Source organism: Telopea speciosissima, chromosome 10 (assembly GCF_018873765.1).
Source record: "Telopea speciosissima isolate NSW1024214 ecotype Mountain lineage chromosome 10, Tspe_v1, whole genome shotgun sequence".
Lineage (NCBI taxonomy): Eukaryota > Viridiplantae > Streptophyta > Magnoliopsida > Proteales > Proteaceae > Telopea > Telopea speciosissima.
This window is the reverse complement of record NC_057925.1, coordinates 24,763,388-24,773,604: the sequence shown is the minus strand read 5'-3', so window position 1 is coordinate 24,773,604 and position 10,217 is coordinate 24,763,388. Positions and strand designations below refer to the sequence as shown.

The 10,217-nt window shown below is 40.7% G+C and overlaps 1 non-coding gene across 1 annotated transcript; it reads left to right on the top strand.

Annotated features, from left to right (window-relative positions):
* Positions 1-7,137: 7,137 nt before the first annotated feature.
* Positions 7,138-7,244, top strand: LOC122644413. Its single transcript, XR_006330343.1, has one exon. It is a non-coding gene; the product is annotated as a small nucleolar RNA R71 (small nucleolar RNA).
* The last annotated feature ends 2,973 nt before the right edge of the window (positions 7,245-10,217 follow it).

Here is a 10,217-nt window from a genome sequence, read left to right as displayed (position 1 = left end):
CCATAAACCAAAATCATATAAAATTAAAATAAAAGAAATAGAGGGGGAAGAAGAAGAAGATAAAGAGAGATAGAGGAGATGGAGAATGAGATTGAGAGTTTAGTTAGTAAAACCTGGATGTGCTTGCATGAATGTAAATGAAAAGCTTGAATACTTGCATAAACTTACCATGGCCTCCTCTTCTAAATCTTCAAGTCTTGTCATCAACTTAAGAACTTAGACTAGAAGCCTTAAAACCTAAACTAGAATTAAGAAATTACAACCCAATTGAAGACTTAAATTGAAATTAAAGCATAAACTAAACCTATTATAAGCATAAACTAAAAATTATAAAAGCAAACTAGAACTTAGAAAAGCCAAAAATCACAAATTAGAAGGAGAAGAAGAGAAGAAATTTCACTAAGTGAATGAGCAAATTTTTACAAGAGAGGTAGGGGGTATTTATAGGTGGAAGAGAGGAGAAGAGAGAAGATGGAAGTGTAGGAGAAATATTCCCTAAGAAAAGAGAATATTCTCTTCTCTTTCCTCTTTTACAATGCCTTGAATCCTAAGAAAAAAGAAAAAAAATAGAAAGAAGAAGAAGAGAAGATTGTTTACATAGACCTTCTATTTCTAGAAAAATAAACTTCCAATTTTAACAAGTGCTTCCTTTTCTTTGTAGATATCTTCTCCAAGCAATAAAATCAAAGCATCTTTGATTTTTCAACCTTCCATAGATGAGAAAATATAAATCTATCCCAAGTAGAATTTCAGAAGTGCCCTTGAGAAGTTGGAGGAGAGAGAGAGTAAGGGTGATGACTAGGATTCCTTCAAGAATAAATAAAATACCCATTCTGTCCTTCAGAAAATGTGGAGCATGGGGTGCTTATATAGGTCTCACCATTGTGTTCCTTGCAAAAAATCACACAAAATAGACCCAAATTTCATCCAATTCGGAGTTGGGGAGCCCAAGATATCTCAAGTTGAAGTTGGACTGTCCAGAGCCTTCCAAATGGAATCTTTCGGGTACAGTAAAGTAACTTCTGATAATTTCATTAAGGCCCCTAAAATCCGAACTTCCGTTTCACTTTGTCCCCATCCGATTGTCAATAATTATAAATAAACCCCTGCAGACCATTTTCACGCGTCGTTACGGAAATAGCCATAACTTCTTCGTTTCAACTCGGAATTAAGTGCCGTTTGAACCATTGCAAAGCTGACTCGATGGGCTATGCATCCATTTACACTTCTAAAAAGCTTAAAAACATCTCCTTAGCATCATCTCCTTCATTTTCACAAGAATTCACCTAAACCCTGAAAAGCACAAGAAAGCACCGAGTAACTCTGTCCAATGTGGTAAAATGTATAATTTATGCCCTAAAATTTCACACATAAATGTGCTCATCAGATTCCCCCACACTTGAACGTTACTTGTCCTCAAGTAAAGCAAAAACAAAAACTAACCTAGAATGCAGAAAATCCTAACTCACTTTCATAGGAATCACGGTTGCACTTAGCATGTGCAACAAGCCTTTAAACCCCTAGGTTACCCCTAGTGGATGAGTTGTGTCTCGTGGGTGTTTGCAGTGAATATACACCCAAAATTCAATTGTAAATAAATGCTACAAATTTTAATCATGGCATAAGTAGGACAATGCACATAATCCGAAAAAGTGTTCAACTAATGATCAAGGAGCCAAAGGTTCCCCTACACTTGAATTTTATCACCCCACATCAATTCATGTAACAAGCATGCATCAAGTTCAAGGGATCTCCTCATATTTTCTGAACACTACTCATCTTCAAGTAAACCCCCCATAGCATCGATGGAACCAAAGACTTAGGCATTGAGTATTGTTGACCATACGTTTTTTTTTTTTGTTTTCAAGCATTAAGGCAAAAGTTTTTTTTCTTTCTCAACCACAAACTCTATTTCTACTCTACTACTGTTCTCTGAATGACATGGTGGAGCATACACCAGACACCCAAATACTTGGTAGCTTCGCTTTTTGCATATATCCATAAGACATTGAGACATTGATGCTATAGTTTTTTTTTTTTTGAGTTTCCTTCCAAGGAATTTCGATCAAGTCACCCTGCTTCATGAGGCACAGTGCCCTGTCTAGTCCTAAGGAATTCCACTTTCTTTTCTGTTCCTTGTTTTTTTTCTTTTTCTTTTTTTTTCATTCACTTCCACTTTCATGCCTTGCCTTGCCACAAACAAATTGGTCTCAACTACTAGCTAAAAGATCAAAGGGGTCCATAAACACATAGAGGAATCTAACCATCACATGAAGTAGCACTCATATTTTCAAACTCAATCCCCATCACCGGATACAAACCAACTACCATCCTTGAAAAGGGATTTTTTTATTATTTCGCATGCTAGGAGGGCACCTAATTCCCTCTCACTCTCGCTTTGCAAATCGAAGAGACTTATGCACATACCCAAAAACTATCGCCACAATCAAAATTCACAAAATTCAAACTTCACAAAATTCACAATTAAAGTCCAACACATCCCCCCACACTTAATTCATGCAGTGTCCTCAATGCATGCAGAAAAGAAATAATAAGGACAAGGGAGGGGATACATACCAGGATATCAGGGGTCAAGGTAAAGAGGCTCATGGAGATTCATGACCTCTTCGTCAACTGGAGTAGGCATCTCTATGTACGACTTCAATCTTTGGCCATTGACCTTGAAAGTAGCTCCTGTACTTGGATTGAGGACTTCAACAGCCCCATGAGGATAAACTTTTTGAACAATATAGGGCCCATCCCATCTAGAACGCAGCTTACCTGGAAAGATATGCAAACGAGAATTGTACAACAAAACATTCTGGCCTACCTCAAAAGATTTTCTCAAAATGTGCCTATCATGGAAAGTCTTGGTTTTTTCCTTGTAAATTCGGGCATTCTCATATGCCTCATTCCTAAGCTCTTCCAACTCAGATAGTTGGAGTTCCTATGGGCACCTGCAGTGCGTAGGTCAAAGTTAAGCTTCTTGATATCCCAAAAGGCCTTGTGCTCAATCTCTACAGGTAAGTGACATGCCTTTCCATACACCAGACGGTACGGAGATTGACCAAGATCGGTCTTGAAGGCTGTCCTATGGGCCCACAACGCATCTACCAATCAGTTAGACCAATCCTTGGGGTTCGGGTTGATGGTTTTCTCAAGAATTTGCTTGATCTGCCTATTTGAAACCTCAACCTGGCCACTGGTCTGGGGATGGTAGGGTGTGGCCAACTTATGGACGACACCATACTTTTTCATGAGGGCCTCAAAAGGCCGATTACAAAAATGCTTGCCTCGATCACTAATGAGAGCCCGGGGAGTACCAAAACGGGAGAAGATGTTCTCCTTCAGAAATTTCACAATCACCTTGTGGTCATTGGTCTTACAAGCAACTGCCTCAATCCATTTGGACACATAGTCCACAGCAAGTAATATGTACAGGTTACCAAAAGAGTTAGGGAAAGGCCCTATGAAATCAATACCCCATACATCAAACACCTCAACCACCCTATGTTGGTTGAGGGGCATCATATTTCTCTTAGTAAGACGCCCTAAGGATTGGCATGAAGAACATGCCCTGCAATAAGTAAAAGTGTCTTTAAACAGACTAGGCCAATAAAATCCACACTGTAAAACTTTGGCCGCAGTCTTATTAGGTCCAAAATGGCCTCCACAAGCCTGATCATGGCAAAAAGATAAGACAGATTGTTGCTCATGATCAGGGACACATCTCCAGATTACTTGATCCGGGCAGGTCTTAAAAAGATAAGGATCATTCCAAAAGAAATACTTAACTTGTGAAAAGAAATGATTCTTATCTTGGGTGGACCAATGTGTAGGTGTCACACCCGTAACCAGATAATTAACAATGTCAGCAAACCAAGGTTCACTAGACACTGCCATCAGATACTCATCAGGAAAATTCTCGTTGACTGGAGAATCAACAGTCAAGGAATTAGGCAGCCGGGATAGATGGTCTGCAACCAAATTTTCACACCCTTTTTTATCCCTAATTTCAAGATCAAATTCTTGTAACAAAAGGACCCACCTAATGAGGCGAGCCTTGGCATCATTCTTCTGCACAAGATATTTGATAGCTGCATGGTCAGTATAAACAATCACATGTGATCCAACCAAGTAGGGCCTAAACTTCTCTAAAGCAAACACAACAGCTAAAAATTCTTTCTCAGTGGTGGTATAATTAAGCTGTGCATCATTAAGAGTCCTACTTGCATAATAAATCACATGGGGCAATTTATTGATTCTTTGCCCAAGAACAGCCCCTATAGCAAAATCAGAGGCATCACACATAAGTTCAAATGAAACTGTCCAAATTGGAGCTTGAATAATGGGGGCTGAAGTCAGCGCTCTTTTCAATTGCTCAAAACTATCATGACACTCAGAAGAAAAATCAAATGGGTAGTCCTTTGCCAAAAGAGAGGTGAGAGGTCTAGCTATCTGGCTAAAGTCCTTGATGAATCTCCTGTAAAAACCTGTATGGCCAAAAAAAGATCTAATGTCCTTCACACTCTTGGGTGGTTGTAAATTGGCTATAAGGTTCACCTTAGATCTATCAACCTTGATCCCTTCTTTGGACATAATGTGACCAAGAACTATACCTTGCTTTACCATGAAGTGGCACTTCTTCCAATTCAGGACCAAGTTCTTTTCTATGCATCTTTTAAGAACCAAAGAAAGATGATGCAAGCAATTAGAAAAAGTAGAGCCGTGAATAGAAAAATCATCCATAAACACCTCTAGGAAGTGCTCTACCATATCAGAAAAGATACTCATCATGCACCTTTGGAATGTAGCAGGGGCATTGCAAAGCCCAAAAGGCATACGCCGGTAAGCAAAGGTTCCATAAGGGCATGTGAAAGTGGTCTTGTGTTGGTCCTCTAGAGCAATAGGAATTTGGTTATAGCCTGCATAACCATCAAGAAAACAATAATATTCATGGACAGCTAGTCTCTCTAACATCTGATCAATAAAAGGTAGGGGGAAGTGGTCCTTCTAAGTTGCCGCATTCAATTTCCTATAGTCAATGCACACTCTCCATCCTGTTTGGATACGGGTTGGAATCAACTCATTATTAGCATTCTCAACTACAGTGACTCCTCCTTTCTTAGGCACAACCTGCACAGGACTCACCCATTGGCTATCAGAAATAGGATAAATGATGCCATGATCCAAGCATTTTAGGATCTCTTTCTTGATTGCCTCTTTCATCACAGGATTAGCCCTCCTTTGGGGTTCCCTAGAAAGTGTGGAACTCTCTATCAGATGTATATGATGTTGAACAATGGAGGGGCTAATACCTTTGATATCAGACATGGTCCAACCTATGGCTTCCTTATTGTCCTTTAGAAGCTTAATCAACTCTTCTTCCTGAATAGAAGTCAAATCAGAAGCAATAATAACAGGAAGAGTATGATCATATCCTAAGAAGACATACTTGAGGTTGGAGGGCAATGCCTTCAACTCTAATGTGGGGGGCTCAATAATAGAGGATTTGGGAATGGAAGTGGATAGGGGTCCAAGGGGCTTCAAAGGTGGTTGGATGCTCCAGACCTCAGATAAGGGAGTATCATCAACACCCTCCATTCTTGCATACATTCTTGAAATCCCGAATCAAAATCATTCTCAAAGAACGTATCAATATCATCGGAAAATCCTTCAAGCATATGCACCTCTTCATCCATGTCAGGCTGCTTGCCTAACCTAAACACATTGAAGTCAACAGAAGTATTGCCAAAAGATAATTTCATGAGACCATTCCTGCAATTGATTAAAGCATTACTGGTAGCTAGGAATGGTCTACCCAATATGATTGGGATTTGGTCTTTGAAGTTGGCAGTGGGTTGGGTATCTAAAACAATAAAATCCATAGGAAAAATAAATTCCCCAACCTTCAATAGGACATCCTCAATCATTCCCTTAGGAACTTTAACCGATCGATCTGCAAGTTGAAGAGTAATTTTGGTCGGTTTCAGTTCTCCCAATCCCAGTTGTTGGTAGACATAAAAGGGTAAGAGGTTCACACTTGCACCAAGGTCCAATAAGGCATGATCAATAGTAGTATGGCCTATAGTGCAAGAGATGGTGGGGCTTCCAGGATCCTTATGCTTGGCTGCTACTGGCTGTGAGATTAGAGAACTAATGTTAGCAGCCAAGAATGCCTTTTTGGGCACATTGGTGGTCCGCTTTTAGGTGCATAAGTCTTTGAGGACTTTAGCATAAGCGGGGATCTGGGGAATAGCATCCAACAAGGGGATATTCACCTGAACCTATTTGAACACATCCAATATCTTCTCCATAGAAGGAGACTTCTTGCTAACCAACCTATTTGGGAAAGAGGCAGGTGGGGTATAAATTCTTTCAGGGTTGGTCTTTTTAACTTCCTCAACAGAATCCTTTTTGGTTTCCTCAACCAAATCATCTGGTATATCTTTAGGTTCATCAGACGAACCTGAAACAGTAGGCACTTCAATGGCCTCTTCAGAAGGGGGACAGTCAACAGCATTATGAGATGATAAAGACTGAGGTGCACTAACCTGTTGATACTCACGGCCACTCCTTAAAGCATAAACAACATTTACCTGTCTGGAGGGCCCTTGGTGCTGCTGGCCTTGATGGTTAAAGTTGGATGGGCCTGCTTGGTTCCCTTGATTCCATGAGAAATTGGGGTGATTTCTCCATCCTGGATTGTAAGTATTGCTATATGGGTTATTTTGGTAGAGAGCACGTACATTCTCAGTGCTGGAATTGCCCACCAAGGTGTTGGGGCATTCCTCAGAAAGGTGTCCAGGGGTTTGGCACGAACTGCATACTGACACATGGTTGACCGGATTAACTGGTATAGACTCTTTAAGAACTATGGACTCCAACCGTTTTATGAGGCTGTCAAATTTGACCTCCTTAGCTGGCATACCCTCAATGAGATACCCCTTAGTGGTCCTTTCAGTCTCTTGGGAAGATTCCCATTCTCTAGTCTTATCAGCCAAGTTGGTTAAGAATGTCCATGCATCATTCTCCTCAGAAAAAGAAGTAAAGCCTGCTGGACACATAGACTCTACAAGTTGCTTGGTCTGATAATCAATACCCTCATAAATAATTTGGCATAGCTGCCACAAGTCAAAACCATGGTGAGGGCATTCTAAGAGGAGGTCCTTGAATCTTTCCATGAATTTAGAAAAGGACTCATGTGGTTTCTGCCTAAACTGGAGGATGTCACTTTTAAGCTTATTAGTCTTGTGAAGAGGGAAGAATTTTCTCAAAAAGACAATGGTAAACTCATCCCATGTATTAATGGAGTTTGTTGGCAGTCCATAGAGCCACTTCTTGGCTTGGTCTTTCAGGGCAAAGGGTATAAACCTAAGCCTAACTGCATCATCAGTCAAATTCTGGACCTTAATTAGAACATAGACCTCCTCAAATTCCCTAAGGAAGAGATATGCATCCTCATTAGCCATCCCATGGAAATGGGGTAGCATCTTGATGAAGTTGGTCTTGAGTTCATAGTTATTCCTGTAACAACAAGGACTAATGCATGAGGGCTGCAGCCCTGGTGGGGTAAAACCTATCCTTAAGAGTCTTGGGTTGTTGGTTACCCATGGTCAAAGGTGGTAGAGAAGGTGGTCTTCTAATAAGACGATTACTTGAATCACGAGTCCACACCTTAGCCACCTAAATAGATATGAGGTCTCCTTTAGAAAAATTAAAGAAAAATAAAACACTTAAAAAAAAAAAAAAAAAAAAAAAAAAAAAAAAAAAAAAAAAAAACTAGAAACAAGAGGGACCCCAAGGTAGATAGTGCATCTCTATCCCTCAAAAATCGAAACAATGGTTCAAAAGCTGTAAGGATGCCATATAGGTTGACAGCAAGGGAACCCGTATAGTCTTCTATAGCCACCTACGTGCAACTCCAATATAGATTCTGATGTAGAATGGAGGTCTACTATACGTTTGTGTTTCCAACACTCTCACTATGTCGTTTTCCTGTTATCAAGAGTGGTCACCTCCAAAGATAAGTCACATGTCAATCCACCCAGCCAAGTCAAGATGTAGCGTCATAGGTAACTTAATCCTATGAGGGACACCAAAAGATGGAGGGTTGAAGCATATGAAGGACTTTAGATTGGGCGCACACTATTTGAAACAGAAGAGAAACAAGAAGAGGTTTTCAAAAAGTGATTTTTTTTTTTTTTTTTTTTTCAAAAAAAAAAGGGAAAATAATAAACTAAAACACTTCGAACTACTTAAAAATCAGATAAATAAAATGGACAATAATCTCCCCGGCAATGGCGCCAAAAATTTGTTTGAGTTAAAATAAAACCGCAAGTGTACGGGTCAATCGTAGCTACGGGTCGAACACGAGGAGATATACGCCACTCTATTTAACTAACTTAAAAGTAATACAAAATAGACCCAAATTTCATCCAATTCGGAGTTGGGGAGCCCAAGATATCTCAAGTTGAAGTTGGACTGTCCAGAGCCTTCCAAATGGAATCTTTCGGGTACAGTAAAGTAACTTCTAATAATTTCATTAAGGCCCCTAAAATCCGAACTTCCGTTTCACTTTGTCCCCATCCGACTGTCAATAATTATAAATAAACCCTGAGACCATTTTCACGCGTCGTTACGGAAACGGCCATAACTTCTTCGTTTCAACTCGGAATTAAGTGCCGTTTGAACCATTGCAAAGCTGACTCGATGGGCTATGCATCCATTTACACTTCTAAAAAGCTTAAAAACATCTCCTTAGCATCATCTCCTTCATTTTCACAAGAATTCACCTAAACCCTGAAAAGCACAAGAAAGCACCGAGTAACTCTGTCCAATGTGGTAAAATGTATAATTTATGCCCTAAAATTTCACACATAAATGTGCTCATCAATCATCCTTGAAAATAAAAAGTGAAGGATCCATTTGTGAAGCACGAAATCCCAGCTAAATAAGATATTGTGAGAGGCGATGAATTCAAGCACGAGGGGCTTATTCCAGCCCATATAGAGACCTGTGGAGCTTACAGACATGATCTAGGCAAGTGGTGTCAACAAAAACCTATGGTTGGACCATGTAAACATCTTCTGATAGAACACCATGCAAAAACGCATTGTGAACATCAAGTTGTCGAACCGGCAAGCCTTGAGAAACTGCAATTGTTAAGATGGAGCATATGGTCATGGGTTTCACAACGAAACTAAAAGTTTCAAGATAATCAATGCTTGGTTGCTGATGAAACCCCCTCACAACCAATCTGGCCTTATATCGTTCAAGAGAACCATCAGCCTTACACTTCAATCTGTACACCCAATTGCAACTCACAAGATTCATAGTGGGGGACCGGGGGACCAATGACCAGGTGCCATTTTTTAGCAATGCATTAAATTCTTCAGCTATAGCAGCATGCCACTTAGGGAGTTTGGATGCTTGTGAAGAACAAGTAGGTTCAAGGGGGTAATGTCAGTAGATAAAGCATGGGGCCTAGAAGGCCATGGGCGTAAGTGCATGGGATGACCTGAGGGTGGGGGTGGTGGTGGAGGAGTAGGTATAAGGGTATCATAGAGCTCTTGAAGGGAGCGAGTGCAGGTAGGACGTGTGGGGGCAGCAGGTGGAGGCGGTGAGGGTGAGGGTGAAGGTGAAGGTGAAGGTATGGCCATGGGGTGATGGTAAAGTCGTAGTAGGAGTGGGGGGTCGGTGGAGGTAGGAGATGGCAAAGCCATGGGGGGGGTTGCCCACGGCTTTGCCATCGGTGGTGGTATGGGTGGTACAATCGGTGTGGAAGGGACCACACAAGGGATACTGCCCCAAGGAGGGGAAGAAGCCGGTGAAGGTTTGTCAACACCATGGGTCTGAGAAACAAAAGGAAAGGTTTTCTCATGAAACTAGACATAACGAGCAATCCATAATTTTTGGGAATGAAGGTCAAGACAATGGTAACCAGTGTGAGAAGAACTGTAACCAAGAAAGACACATGGGGCAGACCTAAAGTCCATTTTATGATTATTGTAAGGGCAAAGGAAAGGGTAGCAAAGGCACCCAAAGACACAAAGAAAAGAATAATTTGTTGCCTTATGGTGCACTAATTTGAAAGGGGAAATTTTGTCAAATACACGGGAAGGCCTGCGGTTAATTAATAAAATAGCGGTTTCAAACGCAAAATGCCAATTTTGCTATGGAACATGATCGTGAGGAAGGAGAGACAACCCAGTTTC